Source organism: Corvus moneduloides, chromosome 4, assembly GCF_009650955.1.
Source record: "Corvus moneduloides isolate bCorMon1 chromosome 4, bCorMon1.pri, whole genome shotgun sequence".
NCBI lineage: Eukaryota > Metazoa > Chordata > Aves > Passeriformes > Corvidae > Corvus > Corvus moneduloides.
Genome location: NC_045479.1, coordinates 48,349,590 through 48,373,155, shown reverse-complemented (window position 1 = coordinate 48,373,155; position 23,566 = coordinate 48,349,590). Strand labels below are relative to the sequence as shown.

Sequence of the window (23,566 nt, the reverse complement as noted above, 5' to 3'; positions counted from 1 at the left end):
AGATGGACCCAGACAGGCTGGATTGATGGGCCAAGGCCAGTTGTACAAGGTTCAACAAGGCCAAGTGCCAGGTCCTACACTTGGGTCACAGAAAACCCCAGGCAGTGCTACAGGCTGGGGCAGAGTGGCTGGAATTTGCTCGGTGGAAAAGGACCTGGGGCTGCTGGTCAACAGCCAGTTGAGCATGAGCCAGCATGGGCCCAATCCTGGCCTGTATCAGCAACAGTGTGTCCAGCAGGACCGGGGCAGTGACTGTCACCCTCTGCTCGGCACTGGTGAGGCCACATCTTGAGTGCTGTGTCCAGTTCTGGGGCCCTCACTGCAAGAAAGAGCAAGGGAAGGTGAAAGAGCAAGGTGAAGGGTGTGGAGGACAAGTCCTGTGAGGAGCGGCTGGGAGAGCTGGGGTTGTTTAGACTGGAGGAGAGAAGGCTCAGGGGGAGACCTTATTGCTCTCTACGACCACCTGAAAGGAAGTTGTAGCAAGGTGGGGTTTGGCCTCTTCTTCCAAGAACCAAGCAACAGGACAAGAGAAAATGGCCTCAGTTTGTGTCAGAAGAGGTTTAGATTGCCTATTAAGAACAAGTCCTTCCCTGAGAGGATGGTCAAGCATTTGAATAAGCTGCCCAAGGAAGTGGTTGAGTCATCATCCCTACAGGTATTTAAAAGTCATGTAGATGTGGAACTCAAGAACAGGGTTTAGTGGTGGACTTAGCAGTGCTGGGTTAGCAGTTAAACTCTATGATCTTAAAGGTCTTTTCCAACAAAAACAATTCTACAGTTCTATGATTCTGTGAAATAACAGCTGACTTTCTCACAGCAAAAGTTGCTGAAGGACAACCAGAATTTTCTCAACTCTTTTAAAATGCCTTTAAAATAAATATATATTCTTATTTTTTCCAAATATAAAAAATTATGGCCATTTTCCCTTACATTTTTAGAAGTAGTAGCATTCCAGGATGCCATGGCCGAAGCACACTGATGCTGTCAGAAATTATTAGATCAATGAATTAAAAATGTCAAAAAGTATCTCTTAACTGAAGGGAAAAACTGAAATTTAGTGTAAGACATTTTCAAGACAGAAAATGACCACCTTTCCCTTAAATGAAAAAATGCTGTTAACTTAGGAATCCTGAATTAAATTAGAAGCTTATAGCATATAACATATAACATATAACATAGCAAAGACATGGGCTACAGAGAGAACCCTTTGTTAAATAGATTTTAGTCATACACATTGTGCCACATAGGAGAATGACACAAAACCTTTGTTAAGGTTTGTTTTACATAACAGCAATTTACCCATGGGATCAGTGCTTATATGAAAATCACATCCCCATGCCAGCCAGTTTCCTTGGTGGAGGATTAATTCTCCCAGCAAAGTCAGGCAGTGGCTGTGTCACTACCTTCTGTAGGCTTTCACTGTGGGGCAAAAGCTGTATTTTATCCAGATTGTGTAGGAGCCCCAGCAATAACACAGAGCATCTCTCAGCCTCTGTTCCTCCTGGAAGGGACAGTTCCCAGTAAAGATAGGAAACACAGACAGTGCTCTCAGGGGCCAAGCTCTGTAACTCATCAGTGCTTTTGTTCACAGTAGACTCTTTTGTCTTTCTCTAGACCAATTAAGTTTTATATTATTCTTTATTCTGTCATCCTTATCTGAGAAAAATAACAGAAGCTAATCTTTTCCAAAAATCCACCTCAGTCTCACACACAAGTGGTATCTTATATTTCTTTCATTAAAACTGAGGCCTCTATTAAAAGAATGTTGATATTAAATTATAACAATGCTCCTAAGGAGGTACATACATTTATTTGAGCACCCAAAGACATGATTAATGTGATTTCAACCAATGACAAGGTAATGTAAAATGAATATCAACCTCACATATGTTATTTTTAGAGTATCGACACCAGTAGCAAAAACACCATGGAGAACTGGGCACAACTTTCACAAACACAGTATAAGATGTGAAACCTAGAAAGAATATATTAAGTTACTGGCATCTGTTTGTCTAGAAATAGAATCATCTTACAGTATGCTCTGTATAGAGAAAGAAAACACACACTTTTGAAAATGAATCAACATTTTCAGAAAAAGACACTGAGTGTGTCATGTTCTGGTTCCTCAGTGCATACTGTAAGTGCATACTTTTGTTTGGATGCTGCTTTGTTCCTCGAACCTCCCTCCACATTTCCAGCCCTCCGTCCATGTGTTTTCTGACACGTATAAAATGGAAAGCATGACCTCATATACTTGGAGGTCCCAGACACCAGATCCCACCTATTTCTCTCCCTGCTTGGTGTCTGCCCAGTGTTGAAAGAAAATAACCATTTTTAAATATGTTGATTTTAACCATTAATTTCTCTTAAATGTTGAAACTTTTATTTCACTCAATAAAACATCTATGAAGTGATACTTGAGACCTACAAAGTTGCCTGGGTTGTTGAAAGGCAAGCTGCCTTGCAGACCATAGAAAAAAATACTAGCATGATCTCCAGAAATTGCAACTAGAGTGACAAAATGAATATATGCTAGTACTCTCTTTATTGTTTTTCTTAATGTTCAGTAAAATTTTCAAATGCAAAACTTGTATCATAGGGTAGGATAGAGCTGGCAAAATCTCAGGAAAATGCTGTTCTCATTTTTTTTCATTTTCAAAGTAAGTTAAGTTTCTACAGAAAAGTATTTTGTCAGGATGTTAATGCCAACAATTTACCCAACTCCACAGACATGAAAGTATGAAGTTATATTTTCCAAAAAAAAGGTAAAGGCCATGTTTCATGATATTTCCAAAGGTTGTATTTCTTTAATTCATGTTCCTGAAACTCTTTTGAAAAGTTCTGTGTGCACACATTACTGCTATTAACAATATTAATTTATTTGTATTTAAACAGAAAAAGAAGAAATAATGCATAATATTGGTTATGAAGGGTAGGCAATAGATATTATAGACGTCTACTTATTTTATTTGCTTGATAATACTTTAATAATATCTTCCCTCACGCATTTCTTGACAGCTCCATCCCAGGAAAGCATCAATGTGACAAATTCTATTGTATTCAAAACAATGAAAACACGAGTTCAAATTAAAGCATGTGTATGAGTGTTTACCTAAAAAGAGATGGATTTGTGCACCTTTTTATACAATTATTTAAGGAAAAATTACATCTATTGCATTATTTTGTCTTATACCTTGCTACCTGCTGTAGAAATAACTGTGTAGGGTCATGATATCTGTGCTTGGTGAGACTCTGCAAAAGCCTGGAGATAAATTGGTAAGCTGAAGTTCAATTGTAAGTATATTGTGATGAAAGTTGTAAGTAAAATTACAATTTTGTTGAAGAAGATGAATTATACTGTTTTCACCATATTATGTTTCATCTTTCACTCTAAAGGAAATTCAGTCATGACTAAGGACAGCATGTGGATACTGTTCTGGAGCAAATATTAATGACAACATGGTTTTTCATAAAGACTCTCCCATCATTACAGTGGGACTGGTTTTTGTCACTGATAAGGGCTGTCAAGTCCTGTAGGACTGTATAATTAGAGACCAAGAGGACCATTGAAAATCAATACCACCAACTGAAGTGATTCTAAAAACTTCTGGAATGTAATGGACTATGATAAATCAATCAAAATTCTATACACTTGGTTAGAAAAAAGTCTGGAAAAATGCTCCAAATTAAATTCTGTAGACTTGATTATTATGTGTGGAGCTTGTTGTATCTGTGGATGTTTTAACTGTTGTCTCTTAACTTCAACAGAATATTGACAAAAGCAAGGTAACCCTGTTATTTTGACTCAGCAGATTGTCAATTTTTTGTGTAACTGTTCCCCACAAGTTTCTACGTAATTTTTAACCTCTTTTCTGGACAGAGTTGCACCTATGAATCCTTTTCTAGCAATCTTCTCCAGCTTCAAGTAAGTATCTCATGTCTGAGTCAAATTCGTGTAACCAAATCATGTCGCATGATCTGTTTGGTTTGGTTTTCCTAATTGTTTCAGATCACTGTTCATTGGTTCCTAGGCCACAACCAGAAATACTGGAACTAAGTTCAAAATACTCATTTCTGCTTCTCAGTGGGAAATTAACTTGTGAGATGTGGTTCAGAAGGATATTTGTGGAGATGAATATGGACTGCAACGTCTTCTTGGAAGTAATCTAAGCCCCAAAAAAGAATATGGAATAGGTTTTCATTCCATCCATAAGGTGAAAGAGGTGTTAATGAAGAGCTTTAACTCAATTTTCCTCTGAGATGGTTCCTGGGACAGTTATGTTGTTGATGATATAAGGTAAGACAGCAAACTTCAGTCATGTTCAAGTTATCAAAAAGTCAAAAGTAGTCCCAGAATTTGGTTTCTGTTATAATTTATTATGATGAATATTCTTCCATCAGAGTGTAATTGGAAAGGTCAAAACTGCACATTAATTCACAAATTAATTAATTCCCAAGCACTAAACAGTTAAAACTTGTGACAGATCTTTGTTTGTATTAAACTCACATGCAAATTCGTCGATTCATGTCAAGTCATTAAAATGATGTGAACAACCAAAGACTATGTCTCACAATGCCTTTAGGCCTCCATTTCGCTATGCAAAGATGTCATCTTTAAGATTCATTTGCGGTCCACAATTTTTCCACATGAAATCTCAGCCTTACTGTTAAAGTAGTTGACATATGGATGGATGGATGGATGGATGGATGGATGGATGGATGGATGGATGGACGGAGAGATAGTTTTATTTCTACAAATCCTTTTTTCAAAAATGTCAAAGTCTCATCATGAAGAATATCTGACATCAGCTGTAAAGCTGGGAGCTCATCCTTGAATAGGTCTAATCCTTTCTGGTGCTCTGCCAAGTCAGTCTTTTTCAGTTACATGGAGAGAGCAGTACCACCCATTTTGTGTGATCGAAAACTTCAAACAGCAGTTTGAACAACTGTAGTGGCCAAGGGAAATGGAGAGGGGAAGGAAGCTGACTTGTGCACCTTCATCTGCTCCCTCGTTACTAACACGGCAGAGGTAGTTCTTACAGGCTGCCATAAGGAAACACTATATATTTTCCCTCATCACAAAACTAAGGAATACATTTCTCTCCAACTGATAAGAGACAAGCATCTTCATGTTAAGCATTCTTCTAAGAACAGTGTTAGACCGGGATCTCCAGTCACCCATTCTCCAATCTATTCCAAAGGAATCCATTTGTCGTGAATTGCGTCATAATAAACTCATTTTTCCTGTCCTTTCTCAGGCCTTTGTAAATGAAATTCTCATTGTTCCCTTTTTTGAGTAACCATATTTTAGACATCAATTTTAATGTTTTTTAAAACTCTGTCATCACTTAGCTCAGGTAAGAGAAAAGAAAGTGTGAAATGGATTGTCAGATTCATCTGACCTAGTAACCCTGGGAATGCTTATGTGTTAAAAGCTTTGAAATATTTTATACCCTTCCAAAAAAAAAAAACCTCACAAACTGTAACCTTGGACTCTTAAGTCCATTTTTTGTGGTCATGGATACAAGTAAATGAAAACCCAATAGGTTTTCCTTGTCTGCTACTCTTCCATTCGTGTTGTAAGTGAAATTCAGGCCTCACTGAGACAGTAGATGATTTGTCATTGATTCAATAAGATCACAAAATCTTTGGATTTTTTGCAGCTTCAATGGCTGTTTTCTTAGTTACCTGGTTATGGTGGGAAATTCATATTAAGTCCACATGTGTATTAAAATGTGAGTTTTCTTACAATTAAATTTGGACCAACCTTCTTATTCAATTATTCACTATTTGTTTGTGGGTTTACATAATCAAGTACTCGGATGTCTTATGAACTCTGTTGACATTGACACAGGATTTCCAAAAATTGAAAAAATTGAAACTTGCCACCATCCCCAGCAAATACCAGATATTTTAATTTTAAAAGCTTTGTTGCTGTTGTTGTATCAGATTTTTAACTGAACACTTTATTTTTAGCTATTGTACTTTAAGGGCCAAGTTACTGATATCTCAGTAGACTTTACAGCTCTAAGTAAGGAAATAGTGTCATCCCTATTTCCCAGGGATATAAAACCTTCCCACTCTAACCTCCCGTATTTTCAGGCCATTCCATTCCATTTAGTGACTCCCAGACTGACCAGAACAACTCATGGTCTGAAAAGAAAACTCGGAATTTATTCAGTTGTGTTTCAAAAGTAACAAAGATGATGAACTGAAGCAGAAACAATGAGCTGTCAATAGGCAAGATTATAGTGGACCTGAATACTGAGCTTGGTTCTCCTGGGTCTCAAACTAACCATGCTAACCACTTACCCTCCAATCCACTCTACCCAAGGCAGCTTCCAACAGAAGAAGAGAGAAACTGCTCTGAGATTTTAAACAATGTTAGAGCTCATGAAGTGTTACTGGCTAAATGCCACCTTGGCAATGTTAGAACTTTGCAAAAGAATTATTCAAGCTGAACTCCTGTTAAAACTCACCTAAATACAAGTGGTCTAATTAAGACACTGGTCAAGGGCTTTTCCCATGGTTTGTTTATGAGATGATAAACTAGAGGCAATCATAGGTGCAGGTTCCTGGTGATTATGAAAAACAGGTCATTTGTAGAATTTCTACACAGGGGTTCTGTCTTTGGACATCTGACTTAGCAAATACAACCTTGTGTCCCTATTCCTTCACAAAATGTGTAGGAAGAGTAGGCTTCCATCTAGCCTTATGCCAAGACAAAATTCTGCCATGCACCAAGATGCTCCATTCCTGGAAAAATTCTTCTGCAGGCGGGATGTAGGGATGTAATCCCAAACACCCATCTACTCTCTAAGCAATAACAATGCAGGAGCATCATGTGTGGGAGTTAGCAATCCACATTAGATTGCCAAAACTACTGCATTTTTGCTTGGTGATCCTCAAAGAGCACAGCATTTGGTGGATATCTGAGAGGACATGAGAAGCTTGTTCATGGCTTAGCCTCTGTCTTTGTAGATCAAAGAGCAAACTTGTTTGGCTTACTCTGAAACACACACAATCTAAAAAGTAACATTTTCTAAGGAAATTAAAAGGACTAAGTATTTGTATCAGAAAACTATATCAGTCTTGACCTTTATATTCTGTCAGGAGAATGTCTTCATCAGGCTAAAATATTCTCTGCATCCAGTTGAGGAATGTGGCTGGGCAATGGGGAACTCTGCAGGAGTAAAAGAGAGTGAGTTTTTCCTTTTTCCTTCATATACCAGTTCATATTATCTGTTTCCATACTTTCTCCAGAGCAGCAGGATACTCAGCTGTTCACAGCTATGTATAGGGCTGCCCTGTCCCGTTTGCTGCCGTCTGTGAAGTTTGATTTGTGTTTATTCACAATAAATGGTACGGTATAGTGTATGCTGTATATAAAATAATCCAGCAGCTTTGTGGCAGAGGGAAAAATACCACAGCTGGTGAGGTGGAACAAGAGAAAGGGAGGGGAAGATGCAATGAAACTGGCCTTTCCTCAAATACAGCTGTGCTTGCTTACTTGGAGGAGGCATTGGGTTTGCAGGATGGGGCGAGCAGAAGGGAGTTAGCGCAGTCCCGGAGATGCTTGAGAGGAGCAGGGTACAGAAACAATGTTAACCTCAAGGGTGTTAAAAAGCAGGAAGCTTCTTAGGGAACTCAGAGGAGCCCCTACAAAGGGAACCTTTGGAAGTTGCTGGACTGGAAATTGAGACTGGGAGAAAATACTTGTCCTGCAAATTCACTGGGAATTTTGTTTTCAAATCCTCCTCCAGCTGGCCTCTTAGACAGTTAACAGTCTGTAGCTTATTCGCCTGTGTTATGCCAAGGCTGGGAGCCTTCTAATGTATTGACAGGTATTGACCAGCTCACAGATGCTGTTGATGGGGTTCTGACATATTCTTTTTTCCTAATGTGGATGAAAAAACTCTTTCTGTATTTCCAGCTCTTGCTATATGACAATATCTATGGAAAGAGTTTTGTTGTTTGCACTTAGAAGTGCATCACAAAATTTAAGGACTATCTCTTTGTTTGTTTTTTTGCTTGCTTGTTTTGTGTTTTGAAACAAATAAAGCCTTGCAAAGCCCTACTGTAGACCACACTGGAACTTCAGATATTTGCTACTTGCTCTTATTTTTCCATTTATTTTTATATCCCTTTTGTGGCTGGACACCAGGTGCCCACCAAAGCTGCTCTACCACTCCACTCCTCAGCTAGACAAGGGAGAGAAAATAGAACAAAAGGCTCATGGGTTGGAATAAGGACAGGGAGAGATCACTCACCAGTTACCATCATGGGCAAAACAGACTCAACTTGAGGATATTAGTTTAACTTATTGCCCATAAAAGCAATGTAGAGCAATGAGAAATAAAGCCAAATCTTAAAAACATCTTCCCCCGTACTTCCCTTTTTCCTGGGCTTAACTTTTTTCTCACCCCACCCCAGTGGCACAGGGGCAAATAGAATGGGGGCTGTGGTCAGTTCATCACATGTCTGTCGCTTCTTCCTCCTCAGGGGGAGACTCCTTACACTCTTCCTCTACTCCAGTTTGGGATCCCTCCCACAGGAGACAGTCCTCCATGAACTTCTCCATGGGCTGCAGTTCATCACAAACTGATCCAGCGTGGGTCCCTGCCAGGAACTGTGTGGGTGCAGTCCTTCAGGAACAGACTGCTCCAGGATGAGTCTCCTGCAGGGTCACAAGTCCAGAGAACCTGCTCTGGTGTGTGTTCCTCCATGGGCCGCGGGTGGATCTCTGCTCCACCATGGACCTCCATGGGCTGCAGGGGAACAGCCTGACTCACCAGGGTCTGCACCAAGAGTTGCAAGGGAATCTCTGCTCTGGCACCTGGACCACCTCCTCCCTCTCCTTCTTCACTGACCTGGGTGGCTGCAGAGCTCTTCCTCTCACATGTTCTCACTCCTCTATCTGGCTGGAATTCTGCAGGGTTTTTTCACCCTTCTTAAATACCATATCCCACAAGCTCTACCACTGTCACTGATGGTCTTGGCCTTGGCTAGTGGCAGTTCTTTCTTGGAGCCAGCTGGTGTTGGCCCTGGCACACATGGAGGAAGCTCCTGGAAGCTTCTCACAGAAGCCACCTCTGTAGCCCCCTACTGATAATACCTGGCCATCCAAACCCATTAAAGCCTTGTAACTCTCCGGACAAAAATTCTTTTATAGGTAAAGGCAAATTTCTGGATTTCTGCTGCATTGGGACCAAATCACTTGAATTTCATTTTGTGAACAAACGCAGTTTCACAGCTCATTGCTCAGACAATGCACAGCAGAGAGGACACAAAACAAAGGGAAAAAATGTAGCCCGTAGTAAAACTAGTGGTAGCTAACCAGAAAAAGGTTTTCATTCCTAGTAGGAATGGTAATTTCCCTCATATAAAGCCCTCAAGTGGTGCAGAGAAGATGTTGCCACTTCAACCTGGCAAATAGATACATGGGCTTTTTTTCCTCCTTAAGCCATCCATAATAGATACAGGTTTGTAAACCTTTGTCCTGTAATCTTTGCAAGTAAACAAATGCAAGACAAATTAAAACAGGTGAGACTACCTAGACTCACTTCAGCAGACTGAGGCTTTCCCCGAAAGAGTTATACGTCAGCTGAATAAGGTAATCCAAAAACAGGGTGAGGTGATCTGCATTTATCTACATTCAGGAAATAACTGCACAAAATGAACCTAATTCTTCTCACATTTGCACAGTTTTCAGATGAATTCCAGTATGATTTCTCTTTAGAGCATCCTGAATGAGAATCAAATGCATGGTTTCACACAGCAGCAAGGAATCCGAATAAGCTGGTCTGCCTTTCAGCAGTGGTGAAAATGGGCATATTATTTTGGAACAGCCTATGCAGCTGCTATATATATATATATATATATATTTTTTTTTTTTTTTTTTAATATATATATATATATATTATTATATGTCCACATGGCTTCAGTCAGAATACGGGCAAGTATTACGACAGGCAGTGCTTGTGAGAGCTGTCAGTTGTACCAGGTGTACAAGCCCTTCTCCCACTCCCCCACCAGGCCAGGGGTTACACAGGATGCCTGTGCAGGTCCATCCTGTCCTTCTCTTAGCTCCTGCTCATAGGAGGTGGGATCCAAAGGAGCTTCTCTCAGGGATGACAGCAGCACTCCAATGCAGCAGCTTAGGGTCTTGAGGAAGTCATCAGCTCTCCATGGATGTCTGCCAGAACTGAGAGTGACTCCTGGGATGTTCACAGCTGCACAAAGTCCAGCTCCATAGAGAACACCGAAAGCGAGTGCCTTAAAAGTATCTTTGTGGAGATGTTTTTCAGTTAGTCTTTTGGGTGGAAATGCTTCTGAAATACTGCACAGGCTTTTTTTGCAAAAAATGTTCGACATATTCACCTCATTGCCTGCGGGAACTGCTCTTTAGTATCTAAGAGCTGTTCATGAGTGGATCTGTGGCTCTGTGCCTATCTCCTCCTGTGAGCATTTGTATCTTTTCTCATCTGTTAACAGCTTGGTTAATTTTCCAAGGAGATTAGAAGCAAGGCCTTAAGAATGACAAATGCTACTGAAAATAAAAGGGGAGAATTAAGAAGAAAGGCCCTGCAGACAATATCTATTTTGCTGGGATTTGGTTCTGCTGAGGAATACTTTCTAGTGGATACAAATAATAAGTCATTACCTTTTCCAGATGATAGGAATGCATAATAGCTGCACTCTTCTGAGTCTCTTCTGAGTATCGTTTCTTTACTTTTTTCCAAATGAGTTCCTTGTAAAAATGTCACACTGCAGCGCTGCTCAAAGGCTACTTAATATTCTTCTTTTCTTAAAAGAGCTGTGTATTTCCGGAAATCTGAGGTTTCTCTAATCAGCTCTGAAAACGGCCCTTCTTCCACATTGTTCTTCTTACCAAATTAGAAGGAAACACACAAAAATCCCCCTAATCTGTGTATTCTTCATTTGGGAAAATGATAAGCTTTGGGAGCAACATTTTAATTGTTGAGATTCTTCTGTTGACTAAAATATTACTAAAGATAAAGGATTTGGTCTAGTCGTGTTTTTAGAAGTACTTACAAACCTGAGCATTTTACAAAATCTGACTCACTTTGTTCAAGCTTAGAAGGCACCAGGCATGTCATTATGAACTTCTTGCTCATTATATGGAACATTATCAGGTTTGAACTGGTTTTAGTGGCATTTTTCAAACAACAAAATAGAATCTGTAAGAAAATAGAATGTGTAGTTCAGTGGAAAATACAATATTTCACAGTGTTTTACTCCAAACAGGGATAAAAATGTAAAATCAGAATTGTATTTATGCAGAAGTAGCATGATTTCTTAATATTGGAACACTTACTGTTTTATATAAGAACATTAGAAAATACTGATGTTAAAAATATCACATTAAAATGGACATTTTAGCATTCAAATCTACACTGATTCAAAATGATAGTTGAACTGAGCATTTTGTCCCATAAATATGAGCCATTTTTCTTCACTTATACTTAACTAAATTTAATACATTTAAATTGTCTGTTAAAAATGGTGAAATACATTTTACTAACACTTAAAAATTAATATAACTATTGTCAGAAGATGTTTTACCGAAAAATATTATGATCAATTTTAAAGTAAAATAATCCTAGAAATACCTGCTCAGGCGCAAGTTTTTACATATATTTTGAACCTGTAAAACTGCAATAGGGCACAATTTTGCATGTGTACAATTTAAAATGGTGTGAACATACCTCTTCATTTCCAAAGGTGCAGGAAAGGACAATAACTGTATTTAACATTGCTTATGGAGCCACATAAGCACTGCTGTGTGTGTTGAACTAATTTTAACTGATTTTTTTCAAAAAGTCGAGTTATTTTCCTTCCCTCCACAAGTATATCTGTCTTCTAGAGCTCTGGAAGGCACAACACTCCAGCTGCATTACATACGTCCTACAAAAGCCCCCAAAAGCACCAAGCACAGGAGCTGTGATGTAGAGATACATCCCATGATAGTTTGTTGGAGCGAAGCACAAAAAACAGGATAGAGAAGAACGTACAGGAGGATCATGAATCTTTGCAGATTCTGCTATTCTCCAGTACTAAATGCAGAAAAAGCAACGCCTACAAAGTTTGCTTGAGCTATAAAATAAACAGCAAACAGATTCACTACTACTCCTGAAAATTGTGATGAAATTCCCTTCATGGATACTAACAAAAAGTTCCATGTTCCCTCCCCAGAAAAATGAGTGAGGATTGTATCAATAGTCTTAAATATTAACAACAACACAGTTGAGACAAATTATAAATTCCATTTTAATATTTTAATTATTTTAACTAATATATCTTTAAGTATTTGTTAATTTTCTTGCAAGTATGGAGGTTATAATAATAAAAATTTTACAAATATTTTTCCTTAATTGTTATATTTATGTTTATGAACAGGTGATATTCTACATGTGCCATAATTTCAAGAGTTACTTGGTTCCTACCAGAACAGCTCCATTCAGATAGGTATGAAAAGCAAGATAGAAAGCAAGACCTCTGTGGTTTATTTCAGTCTTTACACGTTCTAGACATCGAATTTCTTGTAAGTTTAAGGGGAAAGGATGATGGAAATTGCAAAGATCATAAGGATGTTTGGTCTGTCTGAATGAAAATGTCACAATTCCCAAAAGACAAGAAATCTTAAGCTTATAAAGAATTCACCCACAGTGAAAGAGATGAATACTTAAAAGACTCATCAGCACCTCTTCTGTGATGTGCTCTAGCCTTAAAATGAACTTTGGGTTGGCAGAGCTGCAGAAAAATTGTGTAATTGCTACAGAGGAGCAGCAGTGAGTGGGTTAGTAGAAGGGGGAATAGGCAGCAAGCAGGGAAAAGCAGAGGCATTTATACATATTATATTTATTACATATATCTAAGATAACCTAATTCCACCCAGTACCTGCCACAAAGCACTGTGGGGGATCTGTGGGCACCCTCAGGGCTTGAAACTGCTATTTCTCTTTCATTTGAGTTCTTTTCCAGTCCGCTGTTTCTTCGATTTCTGATACACAGCACTTAACCCTGTGCAGCAATGGGAACCTGAGTTTTAATGAGTGACAAATGGGTCCTAAAATTTTATTAAGTTTGTCACTTCAGGGAGGGGTGTACATACATTTCCACATTAAAGCACATATCAGAAACACCAGGAGTTGAAGCGTAGCACATACGACCAAAGAAGGAACTAAATGGATAGACATCTCTAGACTTCTTTTTCTTTAAGCAGCAGACCAGACCATATCAGCTTCTCTTGTTGCCTGTTGTAAGCACTTCCAAACCATATTGGCAGCATAAAGCACTCCAGTATTATTTTGAATAGATTCCGCACCTCTTTAAACTTTGGATCTAGTCAAAAGAATAATTCTACAATAACAGTGCTGCATTTCTTCCACCCTCTGCTCATCTCCAGAGCCAGACTATTTGTTGCATGATGCTCTGTAGCTCAGTCTGCTATCAGCAATGTAGAAGCATTACAGCAATCAGATGTAATCTGCTTTATCACCAGCAAAGATGTTGCCAGAAAAATTTCAGATTACCACAGTTTTTATACTAACTCAGTAAAATTGCACATGGTATTTAAAGCATGTCTTGACTTTCTGTTCTGGAGTTGTATTTTCAAGCACAAAATTTGTGTGGCTTAGTTAGCAAATTTTTTTTAATTGAGCAAGTGCATACTTTGCACAAATTATGAAGGTAGAATATGAAACATGAAGGTAGCTAAAAATTACATTTTTAGTAAGGAAATTTTGCATGTTTAGCCAAAAGCCAAACTTTTAAGCTGATTTTCATTGCATGATGAATTCGTAAAAAATTTGCTGTGGCCAAAGCGAAAATTCTGATCATTTAGCCTTATGGCTGAAATGTCTACTGACCTCTCCTGTGCCAAAGCAACCCCTCTTACTGTGTTCCCACGACTCCCTCTGGTGGCAAACCTCTCATTCAAGCTGCAGGACAGCCTCTTCCCTTGGTTTTCTCCCTCATGTTTCAGATGGATTAAGAGGCATGCTGGTGGATTCTCATCAGCTGCTCATCAGCAGCTCATTCAGGCAGTGGAAGTCCCATTAAAGTTTTTTGTTTGCGTTGTAGGAAACTTCTTCTTAATTTCAGTAAGAGCTACCTGTTCAACCTAATAAAGAAACTACCATTAAATATGCATAATATTGAAAAGACTGTATAAAAATGCTAATTTGAATAAATAATTTGTAAAAAAAAAATTAATATTTCTGGTTTACATAATTCCCTTTCACATAGCCCACCACTATATATACACCTCGGAAATGGTCCTGGTTTCTCTCAGGCCAGGCTGCTGAGGCCAAGAGCCTCATCACAAATGCAAAGGGACTTGCAGTTCCCAGTTAGGGTCATGCTAGGAGAACTAAACCTGGGTTTTCTTCTTCAGTGGGGAAATTCACAGCACTCAGTTATATAAAAGAATCTTAATACCTATTAACTCACTTCCATTTTAAAGGTTTTTCTTTTCCCACCATTGGAGACAGCACTGCCCACCTGCTGCAGCCCTTGCAGACCATCCTCCCCTACCTGCTGCATAGGCACGTGGCAGTGGAGCCTGGCAGTCTGTGTGCGCAAGAAATCCTAGAAACATGGTAGAATTTGGTGGCAGAAGATCCACCATAGCCTGGCTGGCCATCCAAACTGATTTGGTACAAATTAAGTCACTTTAATGATGGCTAAAGTAATTCGTTAACACTGAATTGCAAATTTTTCACTTGTGACTTGTTCTTTCTTGTCCCCATCTGACCTCATCAAGCAATAACAATGGCTAAAATATTAAGAGAAATTACAGATTTTAAAGAAAAAGTGATCATCCTCAAACTCACAGCTGAAAAGAAGATGAAAATACTTCTGTTTACCCTGCTGTCAAATCAAACGTGTTTATTGGTTACATTACAAAGATCAGTAACCGGGGTTTTTGCAAGGGCACTGTGTTGGTAAGTCACATTCCATACCCTCACCAAGCATGTAATTCCTCCTCTCATCATGAATAAATCATCTTAGCTGAGTGCATAAGGATGATTACAAAAGCAGCATTACTGGCCCAAAAGGCAGAATGGTAAGTGGTATGTCTGAGAAATGAGGGGAGAATGACCTATGAAGCACTGTAAAGCAGGATGGTGATGTACTGGTGATCAAAACAGAGCAGTCTGCCATTAAACCATAGTGTGCATTACTGGGAGACTAAGGAGCTCTCTTTATGTCACCTCTGCTAAACAGACTCCTACTATTTTTAACATTTTAATTCAGGTTATAATTCAGGTCTCTCTTTCAGACACACGTGTGTCCCTGATGATAAATACATACACAATATATGTGACATAGTTTTCCATTGCCTAAAATGGAAATTTTTATTCAGTGATTTCTTATTCCATGGCTGTTGTTCTTCCGAAGAAAGGTAGTTCCTGTTACGTGATCTTAGTGAATTCATTATGACTAAGACTCTGGTCTTTATCCTGTGAGTATCTATGCATGGGGTTTTTATGCTTGAATTTTATTTTTCTAGATGAATCATACGTATTGCAGCTCCCATGAAGCAGAGGCATGCCTGCCCCAGCAATGTGAAATCAAAATAATGGTGCAAATGAACCTGAACACATCAGTCCTGTCCCCGTCTGACAAAATAGAGTAAACCCTTGCAACACATTTTGTCCTCTTAGGTTTGTCCTGTATTAGAACTTCTTAGAGTAAATTGAGGACGGCCAACTACAAAAATAAAGATCAGCACCAGAGACTATTCCCAGAGCCCAGTACCATACCAATGCCATAACCATTTGGTTGCATTTTTCCATCCTGAGACTTTTTTTCTCTGTCCAAGTGGATCTTCTTTTTCTAGCTACAGAGTTTCAACTCTACAGCTGAAGGCAGAGCTAGCTAAACCAGCTGAAAAAAAGAGCACTCTCCTGGTACAGGGACAGTGTGGATCCAAACACCTACAAACTCAGGAATGGGTAGAAATCAGAATTTCCTGTTCCTGGGTAAGTGGTTCCAAATGTCAGCTATAAGTATGACCATGTAGATAATGAATTAAACAGCAATATTGTCTGCAAAGTCTCTGGATTTTGTCTCAAGCATTCAGTGCTGGGGAGCCTGAAACTGAACTGATCTGTTCAGTGTGGAGTTGTTGGCACCACAGACTGTGAATGATATGAACCGAACAGAGAAAACACAGTAACAATGAGAATGAGGCAATGGCTAAAATCCAGAATTTAAAAGGAAAGTTATGGGAGAGTTGGGGTTGTTGGTGGAGGTCATGATCAGAAATTTGGGTATCTCAAAGACTGACTGCTGCTAAGTGGGTAGGATCTGTTATCCATGTCTGTGGCGATAAGACAGGAACAGTAGCCTTTAATCAAAGAACAGATAGTTAGGCTAGATAAAAAGGCACATTTTCTTGCAGCAAGGTAATTATGCACTAGAACAGCTCACCAGGGGAAACAGTAGATTCTCCATCATCAAAATACTTGAGCTACAGGATGGATACAGATACAAACTCATCCAGCCTGGGACTAGCAGAGGATTTGATGACCTCCAGCTTCCACTTCTAATGTTATTTTTCTAGGTGTTAGGATTTTCAGAGCACATATGAGGGGTGAACTGAGGTGAAAATTCACCTGAACTCTGGATTGCAGTAGATGTTCTTCAGGGAATATGTTTTGCACATGTCCAAGTGAAGTAGATGCTTGTATTTAGGTGCCTGAGGAGCCTTCAGAGTAACCTTGACAACATCTCCAGGATAAGGCAAGGGCAAAGATGCTCTCTGCAAAGATGTTTTGGACACAATATTTACAGCTGAGCACAGTAATATCCATTCACAGTGTATTGGCATCTGACAAGCAGAGAATTTTAGATGTCAGTGAAGCACGACTAGCTAATAATAACAATTGCATAGTTTACTTATGGATGTAAATTTGTGTGGGTTCCTCAGGGCCAGTAAAGCAAAGAACACAGAAAATTTTCTTTTCCCAAGTCTGCAACAAAATCATGCAATTATATATACAAAACTGTACAGTTATTTCTAGATGGATAATTTCCTACCTAAGCAGTAAATGCGTACAACTCAGGTTTAAATATGGTGTAATTCAGGCACAAACTCCTTTCCATACCTAAGTAAGACTACATATCCACAGTTCCACTTTTTCTTCCTGCTCTGCTTCATCATTAACCAGTCCAGCATTTACCCTGAGTGCTGCAGAGGCAGCTCCTCTTTTAGATTCTTCATGAGTTCAGCTGTCTGAATGAACAGAAACCATAATTGCCTACTGTTCATATCAGGATCTCCTTGAATATCCCTGTTTTCAAGTACATACATTGATGGTGCATCCTTGGGTAAAACTACAGTGTTCGGGATTACATACACTTAACCAGTCATCAAAGAATAGTGTCAGTAAAGATTCATGGTCCCATACATCCAAGTTTTTTTCTATGTAACTCCCTAAGCCATTACCTGCCAACACACTCTTGGGAAAAAGTGGATCTTATTAGTGGATGTAATTTTTGTGCAAAAATACATATATCAGTGGCACCATACATAAGGAAGACACACAGAATACCATTTGAATGATACCCTTGTTCTTCTGTGACTTTATTCATCAAAAAGTCTTGTGGAATAGATATAATTAGCATTGCTCAAGTATTTTATTTTTTCCAGGGATTAAAGCACTAATTGTCACATTACACCCCAGCCACTATTTCTAGCCCCAATCCTGTCTCTCCTTACCCCCACATTCCTTCTCTTTCCCCAGCCTTGCTTTTTCCCCAGCCACAAGCTGCAGCCCAGGCACAGAGACGGGACAGCAGCTGGCCAAGGGGAAGGGCTTCCCTGTAGGTTTGCTGGCATTGTTCAAGGGTACTTAGCAAGGCTCTGGCTTCATGCAGTTCCTTTTGCCAAGAGCCTGGTCTCTGATCATGGCACATTCTGGCACCAGGATGCTGTGTTTCCCCCTGCGTGTCCTTTTCACTGCTGGGTTTTTAACTCCACAAGTCACAGCTAGTCCTGCACACGTGGCCATGGGTCGCAGCTGCATGTGGGTGGATGCTGGAGTGCCAGGGCAGAACAAATCTCCATCTCATTAAGATTTGTGGTCATTCCTACTAATGCAGCAATGTTACTGAGACACTTGGAGAAGGGTGGTTCGTTGACATACTGCAAAAGCATGTACTTTTGCTAACAGGTAGTTGAACTATTAAAGGCAATATTCTCATGCCTGTAAATGAGCTCATTGGCTTAGTCTAGAAGAAACAATGCATATAGACAGCAAAAGGATTCAACAATATTTTTTTTTTTTAATAAGGCCCTATTCGTGTGCCAAGGTTGAAGGATCACCTTTATATATAGGTTGGTTCTGGGAATAGATTTTGTTTCGGTTTGTGGTCAGATAGGAGCAAAAACTGCTTCCCACAGATATGTTTTCCCATCTTTCCCTAAGTTACTTCTGAATAATCATTTTTTCATCATCTTCTTTTCTCTATTTTTTCCAGTCACTGGATACTTTATTTTTCACTTACTGCAATATTTTTCATGTACATTTTGAATCTACTTCTTAATGTCCTTGGTGATTTAATGAAATTCATATGACTTTGATTTCTTTCCAGAATTGCAGCCTAAAACATATTTCCTATCCTCTCTTTGATGTTTTGCTTTAGGGGAATGTTCTTTAGATGGACTATTCTTAAATGACACCCTCTGTGAAGACTCTGTTCCTTTCCGTAAGTACATTTTAAGCTCCTTCTTAATAGTGCACTCTAGTATTCACCTTTAATGTCACCCTGCTCATCACATCAAAGTAACGTGTGTCCGTAGTGCTCCACTGGGCTGTAATGAGCAGTGTGCCCGACAAACATCCGACGATGTGCATGTGAGCACATTTCAGTGGGGTATCTCCTGAAATCACACCCTGCTTGAAACAGAGCTAACTACGCTCCTTTCCAAACAACCAAATTTGTCTCCCAGCTGAAATAACAGGATCTCTTCCCAAATTCCTGTCTAGAGGATTAAAACTCCTCAGAGCACCCTGTGGCGAGACACATGAAGCCTGGAGAGAACTGAGCTCCTCTGAAGCCTTGTAGACTGTCTTCTGGGTGGGAATGGCAGGGGGAAGCAGTCCTGTTAGTCAGCACTGCTTCTCCAAGCACAGGTCATACAGGCCCCTGTGCTACTACACATGTGGTTACTGCCCTTTGTCCTGGAGTCTCACTATTTTTGAATCATAGGAAGGTCAGATATTTCAGATCACAATCTCACTAGTGATGACTAAGTGTTTTCATAACATATGCATCCCTCAGTAGCCTGCTACCACTGTAATTCAGGCTGTTCAACCCCTAAAGACTGATTCTGAAATAGTCTCTTCCCCAGGCAAGCATCTCCCCAGTTGAAGAGTTCAGAGTACCCGGGCAAGGGTAGACCAATGAGTGTTGCTCCAAAGGCACCTTCAGGGCTGATGTGTTTGACATTGTTTTGCTTACACTTCCTGCTGCAAATCAAGATGACACTTAGGAAATTAATATATAAAGCCCCTTTATTGAACCACTACATCCCGTTAGCAGCTCAGAGACCAGCTGTGAACACTTGCTTGCCAAAGCTCCCTATTGACATCGTGAAAGCATGAAGCTTTTAATCAGACCACACAGAGATAATTTTTTAACCTTTTCCCCCACCACTTTTCCTTCCCCAATGTGCTGGCCTTGGCGTTTCATAACCCAGCAGAGATGCATTCTTAGAAAAAATGGACAAATCCATCAAATTCTAATGCCCCATTTGAAACTGTTCAAAAAACAGCATACATGAAATAAGGGTTTTCATTGTGATTTTCAGTGATTAAATATATATCAGAAAGATGTCACAGGGACACTGCACTAAAAATTTAATGTTTGGAGGGGGAAGTAGATACATATGTTCTTAAATAGAAAATTTTCCCTGCACTTTGGCCACATACACTTATTGGTAAAGACAATTTTTCAAAAATAATTACTACTGGAGCTGTTCATAGTGTTAGTTTTCATAAATTCATACAGTTATAATTAATACGTGCCTTTCAAGGACCTAAAAGGGAAGGCATTCAATATTTCTTGTCTCTAATTTTAGTATGATCTGATTTTCCTCTGGTTGCCTTTCCAAACACCTGGGGCCAGCCATATGAGTAAATTAGATTGTGCTAAAATGCATATTAATGAAGCTCAAGCAATGATTCCCTAAAGGGACAGTAAAACTATATACAGCTCCTTTTTTCCCCCTCTCTTGGTTAATGTGCCTTTCAACACATTTAGATCCAAGTAAAATCATGCCATTTTGGAATAGCCAAACAAACAAACAAAAAAAAAAAAAACCAACAAAGAAACTCTTAAAACAAAAACCGAGAAGCCTGTTTATTTGAAGTGTCTAAATGATCACTCCTTTTAGCACTTGTATTTTAGAATTGTTTCCTATTAAAAATGGATTTCCTATTAATTTATTTATCCTATGTAAAAAATATAATATCAAGACATTTGGTAAGAAGTGGCATATTTTTAAACTGCCTACAGCAATCTCAACATTCTCTTCTCCATTAAAAAACCCCAATTGCTCATTATAATGGATAGCTGTGGAGGGCGACAAGCAATTACCACGTGTGACTCAGTACACAGACGGAAGAGTTTTGGAAAAGGACACAATACTAAACCCCACTTCCTCAAGAAAGTCCAGTGGAGCTCTTGGGGATTGTCTACAGCAGCAGTTCGGTCTGGACAAGGCGGATGTTTTTTAAGTGGGTCATTGTGTACCATGCCTTGGTTCACACCACAGAGTGGTCAAAGAGCACATGGACCTGATTCATAGAGGAGAAACTAGACTGGAAGATACACCCAAGAGGCACACTGAAAGTGCCCTGACTGCTAATGGGCATTCAGCTCACAGAAAGAGACAAGTGAAGTCCAAAACGGAAACAAAAATATGTGAGCACTGGCTCCTCAGCACCACCACTTTTAAGTCAGGTAGATGCAGAGGAAACTGCTTGAATGACTAGGGAAGCCCAGTTTATCATACCAGAAAAAATTGGTTTGGTTATTAGAACTAAGGATTAGAAAGGATGTGACTCAGTGATTAACTGCAGGAAGGGAACAGAACCACCAATTCACAAAACAAACTGACACAAAAAACAAGTGAGTATTAATTACTTACATCCTAGAAATTAGAAGGAAAGATTAGAAAGAATATCTAAACAAAACTGAACTTTTGCAACAACTTTTCAGCTGTAATATCATGGCTTATGAGAGCTCCAAATGTTTTTAAAATGCAGGTTATGGAAGGAATTGTATAATTTTTTTTAATTTGTGCAATAATAAGTGCAGGAGACAGAATATGAGAGTTAAATCTGTTTGAAAGTGATGATTGATTTCTAAGCATTTTCAAAGCACTTATCCAAGTTGTCCTTCTTGCTATAATCAAACCACTTTTTAAACAGGTTCAAGTAATTTTAAGTGCCTTTCAGTGTAAAAAGAGGGGGGAATATAAGATAACTTACCACTAAAAAAAACTGAGCAGATCTTTAGGATGAAGAATAATGTCTCTGTTAAATTGGATAGAATATTGATAGTGGCACATTTGTTAATTGTGGTAATTGCTTACAGCTATCTCTGCATTTCTCTCTTTTTAAGTACTGCAGTACTCATTACAATGGATAACAATTTCAAACAGTGTCTTTACAAACAGTGTAATTGTCAAGCAATTGCAGCTTGTGGGTCTGCATGCCAGTCATTGTCAGTCATCAGCCCTGCCCAGTTATGTATTTATATTTATTGCATATTATAGAGCATATCAGAAAAGGCAATCAAGAACAGAGACACTCAGATTCAGTGGCTATCTCTCCAAGAGTTGTCCATCAGCCAGAGGCTTTGCCATGCATGATTTTCAATTAGAAAGAGAACCTTTATAGTCGAGAACCTTTCATATATTTATTCAGGTTTTCATTTTCTTCTGAGCACCCCTTCAGAGTCAACAATTGACAATACAGAATAAAAGCTCTCTCTGTATTTAATGAAATATAATTCTTTCATTCCACTCTTCTCTCCCACTGAAATGAAATTTTTAACCATGGCAAAGCCTTACTTGTTACTTTAGGAACAGCATTCAATTTTACAAGTATCGACGTTTCTTTTTGAGGGTCTTATTTTTACCATTATTTGCTTTCTTCCCCTACTGCTTGCGCTGTTCCCTTCTCTCACCTCAAATACCCAACCTCTTGCTTTTCTCTTTGAAGACAATCCCAGCCTCCCCTTGCCACCATGGGTAATGTTTGGAGTCTATTGGTTTCCCCCACCAAGAACTGCAGGAACAAGTATCTTCTATCTGCCTCCCCTCTGCCTCCTCACTACTACCTATCTCTAGGAGCAGGCAAAACATGTCTGTCCTCCTGAGTCTGAGCAACTGTTCTTGAGGCAGGTATCCTGGTAGGAAGTGATCATTTGTTTCCACTGATTCCTCTGGACACCCAGGACACTGGCAAAATTTGACTCACTTATGTGCTATCCATCCTTGATGTGGATAAAACTGAAATTAACACTGTCCCCTCCAAGAAGTAATGATTTTGTGAAGGTTTTGGAATCACTCATGATGAAATGGGCAATGAAATGGTAGAACAAAAGCCTCCCACATATAGGTGCACAGGCAAAGAATTCTCTCACTCAGAAGCAGTCCTGGGCACTATGAAGGAAAATCCACTATTTCAGTATGTTCTCCCAGGAATGAAACATTAAATCAGAGTTCTCGCAGAGTTTCTTGAGACTCTGCTCTTATTCTATAACCATAGGATGGTTTAATTAGGCTTTGAAAAATTAAAATGCCAAAAATAAATTTGAGCAAATATTAGCAAATGCAGAATTTCAAACTGAAAATAGTGACAAAGCAAGATTTAGCTAAGATTTTTTTACTACATCTGACAGTGTCTTTCTATAAAAGTAATTCCAGGTCAGTTAAATTGCTCTTGGAATAATTAAAACTTATGCATAAAATATGTAAGACCTTTAACTTCTCATCTTTTATGTTTTAATTGTATGGCAAAACATTTTGCTAAAGTAATTTTGTGCAGTTAACTTTGAAGCAGTTTTAAAAAGTCAATGACATGGTTTTAAAATATAGCACATGAAACAATATTTCCATCAACATGCAGCAGTTGCCATAAACAGCCTTAATTTCCAGACTAAATTAGTGCTCTAAATATATTCAGACAAATTAATGCAATGGAAAATTATAGAACCCAAATTGTATATTTATTTATTGCAACATGTTTCACTTGCATCTCATCTGCCATTCATACAAGGTTACTTCAAGTTTAGTAATTTTTCCCCTTTTCATGCTCAAATTGAGAGGAAAACATGACTCCAAATGTTCATAACTGAGTTGAAAAACACATTTTGGACTAATCTGCTCACTAATCAGCAATATTATCTCCTATATATCATGCGTTATAATTTCATTTAAATTGTTACTGCTGTGTTCAGCTGTTTAAGACTTCAAGTAAGTGAACAATAATTAAAATTGGTTTTTCAGTTTATGTGTGGG

The 23,566-nt window shown here is 38.9% G+C and overlaps 1 long non-coding RNA gene across 1 annotated transcript in view; it reads left to right on the top strand.

The window, feature by feature from the left end:
* The first annotated feature begins 92 nt into the window (after window positions 1-92).
* The window catches only part of LOC116442441, a 28,243-nt gene continuing 4,769 nt past the window's right edge, over window positions 93-23,566 (top strand). Inside the window, exons 1-2 of the long non-coding RNA XR_004239551.1 lie at window positions 93-16,010; window positions 18,679-18,741. This is a non-coding gene — a long non-coding RNA (uncharacterized LOC116442441). The remainder of the gene's footprint in view (window positions 16,011-18,678; window positions 18,742-23,566) is intronic.